The sequence below is a fragment of the Zootoca vivipara genome, chromosome 6, assembly GCF_963506605.1.
Source record: "Zootoca vivipara chromosome 6, rZooViv1.1, whole genome shotgun sequence".
NCBI classification, from domain to species: Eukaryota; Metazoa; Chordata; class Lepidosauria; order Squamata; family Lacertidae; genus Zootoca; species Zootoca vivipara.
Window position 1 is genome coordinate 57383619 of NC_083281.1, and position 16714 is coordinate 57400332.

Sequence of the window (16714 nt, forward strand, 5' to 3'; positions counted from 1 at the left end):
CTTGAAGTGCTGTCCCAGACTCAGGACCAGGTTGGAGCCAGAGAACTCTCCCCGTGACCTCTTAGAACTCCTGTGAACATCTTTCAGTAGCTCATCTGCTCTCTCAAAAAACTCTCACATCAAGCCATTCCAGTGGAGAAACACTGGACTTATTCCTATTCCATGGGTGTTTATACTGTGCTATGTTCAGAGCAAACAGGTAATGCAGACTAAAAAAATTCCTTCAGTAGCACCTTTTTATTTTTTTATTTTTAATTTTTAAAATTTTATTTTTTTTATTTATTTTTTGCTTCGACTCAGACCAACACGGCTACCTACCTGTAACTAGGTAATGCAGACCTGAGCCTCATCCCCAAACAATGCATCCCTCCAGGGCAGGAACTGGCAGCAGAGAAACATACAGTTTGTGAGATGCTCCACACCCACCTGAGTTACCAATAGAAGACAATGCTAGGACATCCTCTCTGCAGGACTCTTAGTCGTGCAGTTAACAGTAGTGGACCCAGTGTTGCATCCCGTCTCATTTGACTCCTTTAGTGTTGCCTTTTCCACAGCCAATTGTGTAGCTGAATCAGGTTCCTGAGCACTCAAGGAGTTGTATCAGTGGGGATGAAATCCTGATGCCAGGCTGGGAGAGACAGGCATGCACCCTTGCACACTGGTGTACAAGCATGTCTTTGTCTGCCATGCCTGCTTGGGCCACGTGGGAGACAGTCGGGCGTGTCTGTCTGGGTTGCATTGGACAAGCCCCTCCTTCCCCGAATTCTGTTGCTGTTGCCCCCAGGAACCACAAAGTATTTCTATTTTATTCCTCTTATAAATGGTTGGGAATTAGAGTTTCCTCTGCGAGCACCTGAGGCTGGGATTTGGAAGGGTCTGGTTATTTACAGTTGTTACAGCTCTGTGTATTAACCTTTCTTTATTACACTATCATTCATCACATTCTCAGAACAACAAAAGATTCATTTACTGGCTGCAATCTGATTAGTTTTTGATGCTGTCCCTCTGCCCCCACCCCCACCCCATCTCTTTCCTGGCTCATTGGGGTCAGAAAATGCTTGCCGCAAGGTGCATTTGGTCCTCTCTGGCCAGTAACCTCTCTGTAACCCCACGGGTAATGAAATCTTCTTGTTTTCATCAGAGGCGCTGCTGGATGGCTTAAGACAAGGCTTAATTTCTTCCGAGTGTAATGGCATCCCAGCATCTATAATTATGCTAGTTTCTCTCCTGTGTTGATTAAATATGATTTTCTCAGAGAACCAAATGATGAATACCTGAGTGGAGGGTATTAAGTCAATAGATGGGAAAATGCCCACCACAAACAAACCCGAAAGTTGAGAAACGATTGGGGCTTCTGAAAGAAACAAAGATGACTAACTGGAGGGCTGGTCCTCCTTTCTGCTTCAGGGCAAAACCACATGGACCATTGGTATCTCTGAACAGGCAAATGTGACAAAGAGGCAGCCAATGTTTTTTTTTCTGGAGAACTCTGTCTGGCCCGTGGCCTTTATGTGGGAATGTTCAGGAATGTGGATGAGGAGATATTGTTTAATATATCCTATCCCCGCTTGCGCTAGCAAGCACAAAACTTTAGCAGAGTAAAACATTCCCCTTTTGCAAAATACACAGCAGAAGAACGTTTGCGCAGGCTTGATTTAAGCCACTAAAATAAAGTGTATTTTCCTGGTATTTCCCCTTTTTCCCTCTTAAAAGGAAAGACACAACACAATGCTCTTAAAAGTATAAAAGATGTTTACTTACAAGCATCTCGAGGTACAGCACACTCAAGAGGTAGACTTGCTTAGTTAAAAGGTAATATATACATTGTGAAGTTCACTTATAAGAAGTGAGACTCCATCTCATCTCTCTCTCTAGGCTGGAGGCCTTGAGGGAGAGACTCACTAAGATGTGTGTAGTCCAAGAGGTCTGGTCCAAGAGAGGGAAAATGGCTGTTTCCTTCAGGATTTATCTGCCACTTCCTCAACTCATTTGCATGCTAAAGGAAGCTAACTTGTCACACAGGCTGTGGGGTGAAGCGGCTCGTTGCTCAGTCTATCTTCAGAACAGACTGCCCACAAAAGGCGCAGAGCGCACACCATTTGAACTTTGGCATGGAAAAGCCCCAAATTTGTCACATATACGTGTATTTGGAAGTTTGTGCTACTATCATGTGCCCAAGGAGCACAGACACAAACTTGATTCCAGAGCGAAGGCAGGGATCCTAGTTGGGTACGCTTCTGGAGGAAAAGGATATAGAGTCTTGGATCCGCAAACTGGCAAGACAAGTTCGCAGCATGTAATTTACTTCGATGAGCAAGGCAAAGTTGATACAAAGGACACTGCCATTGATTGTTCCAAGGAGCCACAGGATGAGGAATTTGTGATTTTTCCTTTTGAACCAATACAAAGTACTAATCCAACTTCTAGTGTCGTAGCACCCCCTATAGGTGACACCCGAGAAGACGTGGAGGTCCAGGCCCCTGGCAGCACCAGAGACGAAGATGATGACGAGCAGCTGTATGGGGATATGCCACTGCTGGAGGAGGATGAGGAAGCTGATGCGGTCGAAAGACCAGAGGTCAGACGCTCATCCAGAACCAACAGAGGTGTTCCACCATTACGGCTGTCCTACCTTACAAGGTCGGCGTCTCCACAGGAACCTTCCAAATGGGAAGAGATAGAGAGGATGCCACCAGATGAAGCCAGTCTCTGGAGGAAAGCTGCTCAGGAGGAGATAGATGCACTTCATCGGAACAGGACCTGGACACTCACAGAACTACCTCCTGGTAAGGAAGCAATTGGAAGTAAATGGGTGTTCAAGGTTAAAAAGGGTTCAGAAGGGGAGGTGCAACGCTACAAAGCTAGGCTTGTGGCACAAGGTTTTTCCCAGAAGTATGGAGAGGATTACGATCAAGTGTTTGCACCGACAGTTCGATACAGCAGTGTCAGACTACTTTTAAGTATTGCAGCATCTAAGCAAATGTCAGTTTACCATATTGACATTGCGACAGCCTTTCTTCACGGCGAAATTTCTGAGCAGATTTATATGAAGCAGCCCAAAGGTTTCATTAAACCAAATGAGGCACATCTAGTGTGCAAGCTGCAGAAAGGACTTTATGGTTTGAAGCAAGCAGCGAGGGCTTGGAACCAGAAACTCCATGAGATGCTGGTGCAGCTTGGGTACAAGCAAGGGACTGCTGATAAGTGCTTGTACACCAAACAAAGGAATGGACAGTTTTCGTACATTTTAGCCTTTGTTGACGACCTTTTAATTTCTACGTCAAATGAGAAAGACTATAAAGACATAGTCAAACACCTCAACAGGGAAGTAGAGGTCAAGGAACTTGGAAAAGTGAAATACTACTTGGGAATTCAAGTTGAGAGAGAAGAGGATGGATCGTTCTTACTCAGCCAAAGGCAAAAGATAACTGAACTGATTGAAAGCATGCAGATGCAGGACGCACACCCAGTTGCGACACCGATGGCCACAGACTTCTTGAAGAATCAACAAGGTTCGAAGTTGCTGCCAAACAACACGCAATACAGGTCAGCGATTGGCAAACTTTTGTATTTGGTTACCACATGCAGACCTGACCTGGCAAGTGCAGTGGGGATCCTAAGTAGGAAAGTAAGTTGTCCCACTGAGCATGATTGGGCTGGAGTTAAGAGGGTTGTTCGTTATCTAAAGGGAACCATGGACTGTAAATTAAAACTGCCAGCTGTCAGAGACCCTAAACTGCTTGGGTACACTGATGCGGATTGGGCTGGGGACAATAAGGATTATAAATCCACAAGTGGCTATGTTTTTATGTATGGGGACGGAGCTATTGCATGGGGCAGCTATAAACAGAAATGTGTAGCTTTATCGTCCACAGAATCTGAGTACATTGCGGCTTCGGAAGCTTGCAGAGAGATCCCCTGGCTGGATCAGCTCCTGAAGGACTTTGGCGTGCCAAGAACGGGACCTGTCAGCTTGATGGAGGACAATCAGAGCAGTATGAAGCTGACACAAAGTGAAAAGTTCCTTGCACGCACCAAACACATTGGGGTCAGGTACCACTACATACGCCAGGTGATCGAGGATGGACTTGTTGAAATGTGTTACTGCAACACTGACCAGATGACTGCAGATGTCCTAACAAAGCCCCTGCCAAGAGAGAAGTTCCAGGATCTTCGTGGCAAGCTGGGACTCTTGGGTGGTTGATTAAAGTTATTTATGTATGTTTTTGTGTATGTTGTGAATTGCCTGAGAAGGGGTTTGTGGGATGCAAAGGGTTAAGTGCAGTCAAGTCACAACAATCCCTAGATAGTCCACTTGGAGGACTGAGGAGGAGGATATGACTAAGCGTAGTTTCCTCTTCCTTCACATGCAAATGAGTTGAGGAAGTGGCAGATAAATCCTGAAGGAAACAGCCATTTTCCCTCTCTTGGACCAGACCTCTTGGACTACACACATCTTAGTGAGTCTCTCCCTCAAGGCCTCCAGCCTAGAGAGAGAGATGAGATGGAGTCTCACTTCTTATAAGTGAACTTCACAATGTATATATTACCTTTTAACTAAGCAAGTCTACCTCTTGAGTGTGCTGTACCTCGAGATGCTTGTAAGTAAACATCTTTTATACTTTTAAGAGCATTGTGTTGTGTCTTTCCTTTTAAGAGGGAAAAAGGGGAAATACCAGGAAAATACACTTTATTTTAGTGGCTTAAATCAAGCCTGCGCAAACGTTCTTCTGCTGTGTATTTTGCAAAAGGGGAATGTTTTACTCTGCTAAAGTTTTGTGCTTGCTAGCGCAAGCGGGGATAGGATATATTAAACAATATCTCCTCATCCACATTCCTGAACATTCCCACACTTTATCTGTTCTCTTGAAAACCAGGGAGAAGTCAAACCCAGCTTCTCTCAAGGGCAAAAGGCTTCCTGACACCATGTTCCCAGTTGCTCTGTGGAACTCCTGACCATTAAAATGGTTAAAAGAAAAAGAAGAAAGGATTAGATACATTTATGAAGAGCTGTCTATTTATACAGAGTCAGGCTACCGTACTTAGAGTCTTACTGCCAGAGGCTGTGAGGCCAACAACAGAGAACAGATTTCTCTATCATGTTCTCCTCCACGTGAACTTTCCTGTAGTGTAAACATGGGCTCTGCTGAAAACAAGAGGCTGAGCTAGCCAGATCAGTGGCCTGGCCACTGTTTGCTTGCATAGCTGTTGTTTTTCTTACATTTTGGTATACCCCCTTGAGTGTGTACCTGTGTTAGCATGCACTAAGTGTTATGGGGAAAGGGTAAGACCTCCGAACTCCTGCTCCTGACTGGCAAAGTGATTTGTGAGTAAAATCCATAGCTGCCAAGTTTTCCCTTTTCTCGCGAGGAAGCCTATTCAGCATAATGGAAAATCCCTTTAAAAAGGGGATAACTTGGCAGCTATGGTAAAATCCCTTGAGAATAAAGCTAACTCTGCAATACTTACTGTTTGTTTGCGTATATAGGGTGTATGGCTCATGTGGGGCAGGCACTCAATACCCAAAACCCCCAGGTGCCTGACACCAATACCCTGTTAAAGCCCCCACATGAGGTAGCTGCCATTTTAAAAATCCCACAATGCCCTAGGGCATTGGTCAGTCCCAAGGAATATTTTGCGCCCCTTTCTTTGTTGTTCTCCACTGCCTCCAGTTCAGCTCACAGCATGGGAGGGGTGTGTGGGTGAACCGCGGTGATCACTCTGCCGAGGGTCTCTGAACTCTTGAGCCAGCCCTGAGGCCACCGTTTATAGCAGACGCCAGTGGCAGTGTGTGGGTTGTGCCTGGCTTTGGAAAGCTGCTGTAGTTCAGAGTAATTGTAAAGCAGAATGAATGAGATGTCCAAAGCCGTTCTTCTCTCATTCAGCAGAGCTGCTCTGCACTGCCTTGAGCTGCTGGGCGAGGTGTCAGGCACACAATTCATTCCAGCTGGTGTTAAGGGATAATGAATTCTCCCTCGGCTTAATGCACTGGGCATTCCAAGCAGGCCTTCCACACCAGCATGTGGTTCACTTGGTAATTAAGGAAATTGCACTGCCAAGATCAGAAGTTTAACAAAGATGGGAGGCAGCCCTAGCAGGCAGGCTGTACCCTCCCCTGCTGGGCTAAAAGTGGCCAGTTTTGCATGGCCGGAAACAAACCTAGGGAGGAACAGAATGGGGCTGCCATTCCGACAGGGTCGGCTGGGGGCAGGCAGGGCCATTTACATGCAGCCTCCCAGGGTTCCCACACAGCCTCTCATCAATGCCTTTGGATCTCCTCCTGGGGTCAGCTGCTATTGTTCAGCATACTGGGCACGAGAGCTTTGCCTTCTCCACCCTCACCCTCTTGCTCCCTAATGAAGTCCACCACTCTAAATATAGGTCACTGTGGGCAATTAGGCGAGAGCCACTGTTTTTGAAAGCTACTCCGCAGGCAGGAAGCCCAGTTTCCAAATGAGTTATCAGGTGATATGGAGTTTGGCCTGAGCAGCCTGATTGACAGGAGGCCTGGGTGTTCACAGATACATTATTTAAACATGTTGAGATATAAGAGATTTTCTGCACTAATTACTTCGAAGGCTGTATTAATCACAAGACACTTTAATACCCGATCAATACAGGCATTTGTCAACGACCTTGTAAATCACCTCCACTTTCACTCTGCGGCTCGGGGGTGGTGGTGGAGGGACCATTTGTGGTGGGGATGGAGGCAGGCCAGGTCCCCACTGAGGCTCTGGAGTTGCAGCTACTGCACCCCCCCCCCCCATGATGAAGGGCGGGGCAGGGAATAAGTCAGCTTGGACTAGGCAGGTCACAGGGTTCCTGCTATGCATTCACAGGCTGCCCCCAACTTCAGGGTTCTGTAGTGGGACAAAGGCAAGAGGTGTGAAGAAGTCATGGCCAGCCAGTTGGCTGAGGCTATGACTCCTGTTCTGCCAGTGAACTTGGCAGCTAATTAAAGTGGATTTGCTGCTTCTTTTCTGGAAGCGCTTCTGTGCCTGACATGAGAAGTTTCTCCCAGGATGGAGGTTCAGCAGTGGAGGCTATCAAGGGCGTACCCACCATGCGGCAAGTTAGGGCAGCTGCCCTACTCTAGAAGCAGGGCTGGTGGGCAGAGGCGGAGCACAGCCCGGCGGAGCGCGAGTTCGCCATTCCCGCCGCACCGCGCCGCACCCTCCCTCCAGCTCCCCGGCGCGCCCTCAGGCAAGGCCAAGCGCGGCGGGGAACCAGGGAGCGCGGCGCGGCGGGCGGGAACGCCGAACTCGCGCTGGGCTGGGCTCCGCCTCCGCCTACCAGCCCTGCTGCTAGGGAGGGGCACAGCCCGGCGGAGCGCGAGTTCGCCGTTCCCGCCCGCCGCGCTGCGCCCTCCCTCCAGCTCCCCGTCGCGCCCTCTGGCAAGGCCAAGCGTGGCGGGGAACCAGAGAGCGCGGCGCGGCGAGCGGGAACGCTGGGCTGGGCTCCGCCTCCGCCTACCAGCCCTGCTGCTAGGGAGGGGCACAGCCCGGCGGAGCGCCGTTCCCGCCCACTTTGTGGCCCCTCCCCTTCCGTGCCTTGGCCCCTCCCCTTGCCCCCCCCCTAGTTTTGATCCTGGGTACGCCCATGGAGGCTATTCTAATCACTTAGGAGCTGGGGGCTGCAACTTTCCTTCCATCTGGGCCAGCTACCTCCTGTTCCTTCCATGGTGACTGTTCAGTGTCAATGAGACAAAGGTTAGTTCAACAGAATGAGCAAGACTTTTTCAAGCATGTATCATGAGATGGACTCCATGTAGTCCTTATCTGCCTCAGCTTTTGTCTAATGTCTGATTGCCAAACAAGGTCATTTTGCGGAGGGCAATAATTGCAGAGCTGGAAGGGACCTTTGAGCCCTTGTTTCTCTGACTTTCTGTAACACCTGCAAGGCCTTTGGGTCAATGCCTTGTCCTCTGCTTATAGCCTCTGGAGACCAGCTCCACCCTTTAGGGGCCCAAATGCCTCCCTCTCTGCTGGAGCTATGGTAGCTGCCTTTTGGGCACTGTTGTCATCCATGAAGCCGCAGGAGAAGGCTGCGCCGTGCTCTTCCTCTGCTCTCCAGCTATTTCTCCCATGCTGCTTTTTATTATTTTATTTTATTTGTGGTCCCTGTCATTCTGCTGGGGCAAAGGGGTAAAGAGATCTGACACTAAGTGCGGGAAAATGCTGTATCTGGAATCTATCTTCCAGGCGGCAAAAGAATAAAAATTCATGGCAGGACAGCGGCTGCTGACACGTTCCCAAAGACATATTGCAGGTAGTGTTATTTATTGTGGCATGGAGTTCATAGAAGTGCTACCTCAAAGCACCCGGAGACATCCTAAAAAGCCCATCTCCCATCAGGTGAGGCAGATTTATGGTGGCTGCTGGCGGAGGGGGTCAGGCAGTGCTGCAGCTGCTCTCAGAGAGCCAGTCTCTGTCTTGATTGGTTCAAAGGAGGGTTTCAGCTAGTAATGCTAACCATAAAATTGCTGCCTATGATAGGGAGGAGCAGCAGGTGGGGATGATGGAGGAGGAGGAGGAGGAGGAGGTGGTCTGCAAACAGGAGAGGTCTGCAAACAGCCTCTTCTTCCTCTTAGGACCTGATTTACTGATATGTGGCAAGGCAAAGGTGCAAAATTGCCCACATGCTCTGTCTGTTGTCCCTGCTACACACCCCAAAGTCCACTTTCAAACTATTGGAAATCAGTTCAAAAATGTTAGCACCCTCCCAGAGTCTTTCTTGGGAGGTGGTGTGGGTCTAAGGCATCACCCAGGGCCCAACTGTCCACCACAGAGACTCCTTCTTGCTTGCTGGAACAATGGACTGGACACAAAGGGCTTAGTTTTGAAGCATGTGACACTGGGTTGGCATGTGCTGAGGAACACTTGTCTTCTTAAATTTATCAGATGGTTTGCTAAAGTACAGCGGTCTTAAAAGCTTGACCAATATGCCTCATTGCCCTTGCAACCCTCTTTCATTTGCTGAATAGTTCTTTCTTTGTAGTCTATTACTATGCCAATGGATCAATGCCTTGTCGTGGCGAAGGGGCTTGAATAACTCAGAGAAGCTATGAGCTATGCCATGCAGGGCCACCCAAGATGGACAGGTCATAGTGGAGAGTTTTGACTAAACGTGATCCACCTGGAGAAGGAACTGGCAAGCCACTCCAGTATCCCTGCCAAGAAAACTCCATGGACAAAGACAACAGGCATATAAAAGTTATGACGCTGGAAGATGAGCCCCTCAGGTCGGAAGGCGTCCAACATGCTACTGAGGAAGAGCGGAGGACAAGTACAAGTAGATTCAGAGCTGATGAAGCGGCTGGGCCAAAGCCGAAAGGACGCTCAGTTGCGGATATGCCTGGAAGCGAAAGGAAAGTCCGATGCTGTAAAGAAAAATATTGCATAGGAACCTGGAATGTAAGAACCATGAGTGGAGGTAAGCTGGATGTGGTCAAAAATGAGATGACAAGAATAAATATCGACATCCTGGGCATCAGTGAACTAAAATGGAAGGGAATGGGCGAATTCAGTTCAGGTGACTATCATATCTACTACTGTGGGCAAGAATCCTGTAGAAGAAATGGAGTGGCCCTCATAGTCAACAAAAGAGTGGCAAAAGCTGTCATTACAGGGGATTGGAATGCTAAAGTAGGGAATCAAGAGATAAAAGGAACAACTGGCAAGTTTGGCCTTGGAGTTCAAAATGAAGCAGGGCAAAGGCTAATAGAGTTCTGTCAAGAGAACAAGCTGGTCATCACAAACACTCTCTTCCAACAACACAAGAGACGACTCTACACATGGATATCACCAAATGGGCAGCATCGAAATCAGCTTGATTATATTCTCTGCAGCCAAAGATGGAGAAGCTCTATACAGTCAGCAAAAACAAGACCTGGAGCTGACTGTAACTCAGATCATCAGCTTCTTATAGCAAAATTCCAGCTTAAACTGAACAAAGTAGGAAAAACCACTGGGCCAGTAAGATACAATCTGAATCAAATCCCTTATGAATACACAGTGGAAGTGAGGAACAGGTTTAAGGATTTAGATTTGATGGACAGAGTGCCTGAAGAACTATGGATGGAGGCTCGTAACATTATACAGGAGGCAGCAATGAAAACCATCCCAAGGAAAAGGAAATGCAAGAAAGCAAAATGGCTATCCAACGAGGCCTTACAAATAGCGGAGGAGAGGAGGCAAGCAAAATGCAAGGGAGATAGGGAAAGATACAGGAAACTGAATGCAGATTTCCAAAAAACAGCAAGGAGAGACAAGAGGGTCTTCTTAAATGAGCAATGCAAAGAAATAGAGGAAAACAATAGAATGGGGAAAACCAGAGATCTGTTCAAGAAAATTGGAGATATGAAAGGAACATTTCGTACAAAGATTACCATAATCAAGGACAAAAGTGGTAAGGACCTAACAGAAGCAGAAGACATCAAGAAGAGGTGGCAAGAATACACAGAGGAATTATACCAGAAATATATGGAGGTCTCGTACACCCCAGGTAGTGTGGTTGCTGACCTTGAGCCAGACATCTTGGAGAGTGAAGTCAAATGGGCCTTAGAAAGCACTGATAATAACAAGGCCAGTGGAAGTGATGATATTCCAGCTGAACTATTTAAAATTTTAAAAGATGATGCTGTTAAGGTGCTACACCCAATATGCCAGCAAGTTTGGAAAACTCAGCAATGGCCAGAGGATTGGAGAAGATCAGTCTACATCCCAATTCCAAAGAAGGGCAGTGCCAAAGAATGCTCCAACTACCGCACAATTGCGCTCATTTCACACGCTAGCAAGGTTATGCTTAAAATTCTACAAGGCAGGCTTAGGCAGTATGTGGACCGAGAACTCCCAGAAGTGCAAGCTGGATTTCGAAAGGGCAGAGGAACCAGAGACCAAATAGCAAACATGCGCTGGATTATGGAGAAAGCTAGAGTGTTCCAGAAAAACGTCTACTTCTGCTTCATTGACTATGCAAAAGCATTGACTGTGTCGACCACAGCAAACTATGGCAAGTTCTTAAAGAAATGGGAGTGCCTGATCACCTCATCTGTCTCCTGAGAAATCTCTATGTGGGACAAGAAGCTACAGTTAGAACTGGATATGGAACAACTGATTGGTTCAAAATTGGGAAAGGAGTACGACAAGGTTGTATATTGTCTCCCTGCTTATTTAACTTATATGCAGAATTCATCATGCGAAAGGCTGGACTAGATGAATCCCAAGCCGGAATTAAGATTGCCAGAAGAAATATCAACAACCTCAGATATGCAGATGACACAACCTTGATGGCAGAAAGCGAGGAGGAATTAAAGAACCTTTTAATGAGGGTGAAAGAGGAGAGCGCAAAATATGGTCTGAAGCTCAACATCAAAAAAACCAAGATCATGGCCACTGGTCCCATCACCTCCTGGCAAATAGAAGGGGAAGAAATGGAGGCAGTGAGAGATTTTACTTTCTTGGGCTCCTTGATCACTGCAGATGGTGACAGCAGTCACGAAATTAAAAGACGCCTGCTTCTTGGGAGAAAAGCAATGACAAACCTAGACAGCATCTTAAAAAGCAGAGACATCACCTTGCCGACAAAGGTCCGTATAGTTAAAGCTATGGTTTTCCCAGTAGTGATGTATGGAAGTGAGAGCTGGACCATAAAGAAGGCTGATCGCCGAAGAATTGATGCTTTTGAATTATGGTGCTGGAGGAGACTCTTGAGAGTCCCATGGACTGCTAGAAGATCAAACCTATCCATTCTTAAGGAAATCAGCCCTGAGTGCTCCCTGGAAGGACAGATCGTGAAGCTGAGGCTCCAATACTTTGGCCACCTCATGAGAAGAGAAGAATCCTTGGAAAAGACCCTGATGTTGGGAAAGATTGAGGGCACTAGGAGAAGGGGACGACAGAGGACAAGATGGTTGGACAGTGTTCTTGAAGCTACGAACATGAGTTTGACAAAACTGCGGGAGGCAGTGCAAGACAGGAGTGCCTGGCGTGCTATGGTCCGTGGGGTCATGAAGAGTCGGACACGACTAAACGACTAAACAACAAACAACAACAACAACTATGCCAATGAATGTAAACAAAACAAAATCCAAAAGCAACAACATTGAGAATATATCTAAGAAAGTGATTTTCCAGTTGGGTTGTCCCCACTCCTAGGAGCTTAGAGTGGCACACAGTTTGTCCTCAACCTGCCCCCACTATCCTCACTACAAACCTATAAAGGTTAGGCTGAGTGGCAAACTGAACCTGAGTCTCCATCGTCTAAGTCCAACATGACCCACTTCACCAGCCTTCACCAATCAGATGCCCTGCAGAAGTTGTTTGACTACAACTCCAGCCACCATAGGGAGTTGTAGTCATTTGGAGGGTACCAAGTTGATAAAGGTGACCGTTAATAATGGGTGAATCTGTCAGTGTTGGCTTATCTCAGTTTTCCAGTTTTCCAATCTTAAATTCTGTTCTTCACATTAGATGGTTATTTTTTTTAAGTCCTCACAAAATTCATCAGCAGTTTAGTGCAAATTTCTCCTCACATATACATCTTTGTATTCACTTCCCCTAGTATACACTTTCCCCTAATATAGTATAATGGATTTTGTACGTTATTTTCACTACCGCATGCATTTTTATGCATACTTTAGCATAGTATATGCATTTTGGTACACATTCCTTGGCTGGAGAACTGCATGGCAAAATTCAGAGTAGTGTGAATTTCAAAGCCTAGCTATGATTCTATTCACATATTGCTTAGGAAAGTGTGAATTAGGTAAGTTCACCTTTAAATGGGAATTGCATTTAATTTCTTGCCCATCTTGGGTAGCTGTACACCCGACTTGACACCAGTTATGCATCACATAACTAATTGAAAACTGCAGCATCTTGGCACAGAGGACCCCCCCACCACCACCACCACTGGCCTGGCTTGCTTCTGATTCAGGTGTGTCCATAGCTGCCAAGTTTTCCCTTTTCTCGCGAGGAAGCCTATTCAGCATAAGGGAAAATCCCTTTAAAAAAGGGATAACTTGGCAGCTATGGGTGTGTCTCATTACCTCCTCCCCATCCTCCAGTGAGGTGTAAGCAGCCATGAAGGCTGGCAACAGCCTGTGTTCTGAAGCCCTCAACAGGCAGAAGTCATGTTGCAATAGAGGTGGTGGTCATCTTTTGCATCAGCAGGTCTCTCAACTGAATGCCAAAAGCTTGCCAGCATTTCTCCTTGCAAAGTGGGACAGGTGTGGCTGAAGTGCCTGACCCAGGCATCTTGTCACCTTCATTCTACACACACACTGTGTCATGGAAGAATGACCTGAAGCTGGCACCACAAGCTGAAGTTGCCAGCAGACATCTTAAATGTTAGCAAGTTGGAGAGGGGCAGGGGAGCTATGTGCTTCCTCGCAAACAGTGCGGCAAATGGTCACTATGTCCTGGACATTCTGTGGTGGTGCCTTAGTGCACTGTTGTTGACCCCAGAGCTCTAGAGCTTGCCCTCATTGACAGAGAAGGGGAGGAAGCTAAGTGAATGTTTTCACAGCCTCCTTTTTTCTGGGCCAACTGGAGGTTATCAAGGAGGCCAGAGGCTACCTTCGAGCTTCATAAACCTCTTAGGTTATTCGGAGTCATGATTCTCTTATTCAACTGTCTGTGCTTTTCCTTGGGACGACTAATCCCTCAGCGTGACTGGTGGAAGCCGCAGTATTGATTTCTGTGTCTCTCTAAACCTCAGTTGTGTTCGACGCTTGTTAGACATCTGAAGGAATATCCAGTGGGCTCTGGGGGCAATTTGAGAGCAGAGCTCAATAGGCAGCACTTGAGAGGAGAAGTTTCTGTAAGGTTACTGGGCGAGCCAATAGAAAGGATTAGAGTGGAGAGACAGACAGACAGAGAGAATGGGAAGAAAAGCCCCAGTCCTCAGTAGAACTCTTGAAGGGTTTAGGCTATCCTGGCACTGTTGTCTCATTCCCCTTCCATTAATAAAAGAGCGCCTTCATTTATCTGGCTCAGGGGATTTGAAGGTCTGCTTAAGGACATGTCATTGCCATCACCCAGGACACGAAGGTTTTTCTCAGATACTCCTGGCATGTTCACAGAGTTCTAGGATGTCTGGGAGCTACAATGGTACTTACTGTGACATGCATGTGTGGAGGGGAGGGGGTGGTAGCAGTGGTGGCGCAAAAACTGGCTATGGGCTGCTCCAGTTTTGCCTTCCACATCAGGAACCATGCATAGAGGCTTGTTAACCTCTGGCATTGTGAGTTGTGAGATCTCAAGGGGGCAGCCGGTTAGAGCATAGTGCTGATTATGCCAAGGTCGTGGGTTTGATCCTGTATGGGCCACCTGTACAGTGAGTTGGACTACAATAGATGATTCAAACTCTACAATTCTATGATTCTGTGTGCCTTGGAACAAAAGAAGCAGTGGATGCCTCTAGTTACACAGTTAAGGAAACAGCTGTTATTGGGTTGTTTTTGTTTATATATTGATTATGTATTTTGTGGTTTTATATTGTGATTTAAACTTGTGAATTACCCTGAGACCTGTGGGTAAAGGGCGGTATATAAATTTAATAAAATAATATTAGCAAAGGAAACAATTGCTCATGTTTGTGTTCCCTTATTTTATTTTGCACTTAAAATTGACCTAACTTGATGCCCTGTTGATTTTTTTTACCATGTCTATATTTGTATTATCCAGTTGTGTGAGTCACTGCCTCTCGTGCATTGTGAAAAATGACACACCCATCCACACCCATAGGCTTTGATATCACCTGAGAGTTAGAATCATATAATTGTTGAGTTGTTAATGGATCCCAAGGGTCATCTAGTCCAACCCACTGCAATGCAGGAATCCTGCTTACAGCTGCCCCTGGGTGGGCTTGAACCACCAAACTTCTGCTTAACAGTCAGATGCACTGACCCATTGTGCCACTGGGAGAGGTTGATGAGTGGTTGCAGAGGGTAACTGTCTACCTTTTTGTCTTAAAAGTCCCACCTAAGTGGTGGTGGTGACTGAATCTAGTTGGATCTGGTATTGGAATGTGCTGGAGACTTAAGCAGAAGCCACTTAGCTTTGACTTTTTTAGATTTTGGGATGTGATCTTCCTGATGTTGCTGACACCTATCTGTGTGCCACCCAAAGTCAGAGCTGGCTCCTAGTACTCAGGTTATCTTGAGTCCCCAAGTGTCTCATAATGTCACGCTGGTAATCACTTGCTCAGCCTATATAATATACATAAATAAACAGATTTTTACAAGGCCAGCATGAGCCTTTTGTGCACTTTCTTCCCAGCCTGCTTTACAATTGGGGCTGTGTGCTCAGGATGAGGATTTTTTTTTCTCTTTCCTCCTGAAGCATTGCAATAAGAGTTTGTCCTGCACTTGATGCCTCTCATGATTGCTCAGACTCTGGTAATTTTTATGGCTTTCTGACCTTCAGGAGGATGTTGAGGATAGTAGCTGGGCTGGTTTGTATACATAAGTTCAAAGAGACTTTGCCATCCATCACGTTTATCCTTGGGGTTTTACTCGACTCCCCGCCTCTGACTTCCCTTCTCTGCATTCTTCTTTTGCTACAGATAAAATCAAAGACAATGAGATTATATGATCCACCAAATCCAGAATGTTTCTAGCAAAGATGGAATTTCCATCAGTTGCAATTAGTAATCCCATTATGTGCTCTTCTAATTAATGAGTGTTATTAATCAGCAAATAGGAAAGAGTTGTGGTGGATCTTGCAGCCTGACACTTTCCCTGTGGCTTCTGTGCATCCAAAAGGTAACAACTCCTGGGCCTCTTCAATAATGTGCACTAATCATGGCTCATGTTATTTCCCTGCCCTGATTTCACCTCACTTTCTGCCATTAATAATAGATCCCTTCCTCTTCTAGCTTTACAAATGCCCGCAGGCAGGGTTTCATGCTGCCTGTCAGATCAGTATCATGTTGAACTGGGCACCAGGTTGCAGTATTTTATTTATTTAAAATATTTTAAAGCCAATTTTTACAGCCACACTTTACAAAATGAGATACATATAAAGAAGGAGACATGGGTGGAGATATAGTGGTCACGTTAGAGAAGGGTACAAATTATTCTGAGCTTGCTGTTCTGAAATACACAACTACTTTGGGTCTTAGGTAAATGCAGCAGTGAAGAGAATGGTATTTCAGGCCTGCCAAAAGGCCTGTAGTGAAGGAGCAAGATGTATATCAGTTAGAAGTTCTAAATTTGGGGGACAGCCAGTGAGAAGCCCTTCCTCTTGTGTATGTCAACTTAACGGCAAGCTCTTAAGAAAGACCCCTGAAACAGATATTAGTTTGGTTGTCATCCATCTGTCTCGAGAAACAACCGAGAGTGCCTCTGAAGGTGAAGCCAAATCACAGTGCCTGCCTTGGCTGCAGAGACCAGTAACTCACAACTGCTGCCTCCAATGTTGTTTTTTTCTGCGTTAGCAGAATCAGAGGTGGATTTTGGGCAGCACAACCAGTTTCCTCGCACAGAGCGCTGAGCCAAGAGAACACTTTCCTGCCTCCTTCCCAAAGCCTAGTTATTGCTCGCCCGGCTTTGGGAAGGAGACAGCAGGGCTCTAGGACCCTGCCAGAGCACTCACAAAGTCCAGCACCTTGCTTACTCAGCTTTGGGAAAGTAGTGTGAGGGCCATGGGACGTGTCAAATTTTTGCCTCACACAGGCCACCATTTTACCAAGGTCTGCCCCTTGCACCTAG

General features: G+C 46.5%; 1 protein-coding gene across 1 annotated transcript in view; it reads left to right on the forward strand.

Annotated features, from left to right (window-relative positions):
• The first annotated feature begins 5354 nt into the window (after positions 1 to 5354).
• The window catches only part of ZFHX3 (zinc finger homeobox 3), a 285359-nt gene continuing 273999 nt past the window's right edge, over positions 5355 to 16714 (forward strand). Inside the window, exon 1 of the mRNA XM_035118699.2 lies at positions 5355 to 5428. The gene's annotated coding sequence lies outside the window, so the exon portion shown is untranslated. The remainder of the gene's footprint in view (positions 5429 to 16714) is intronic.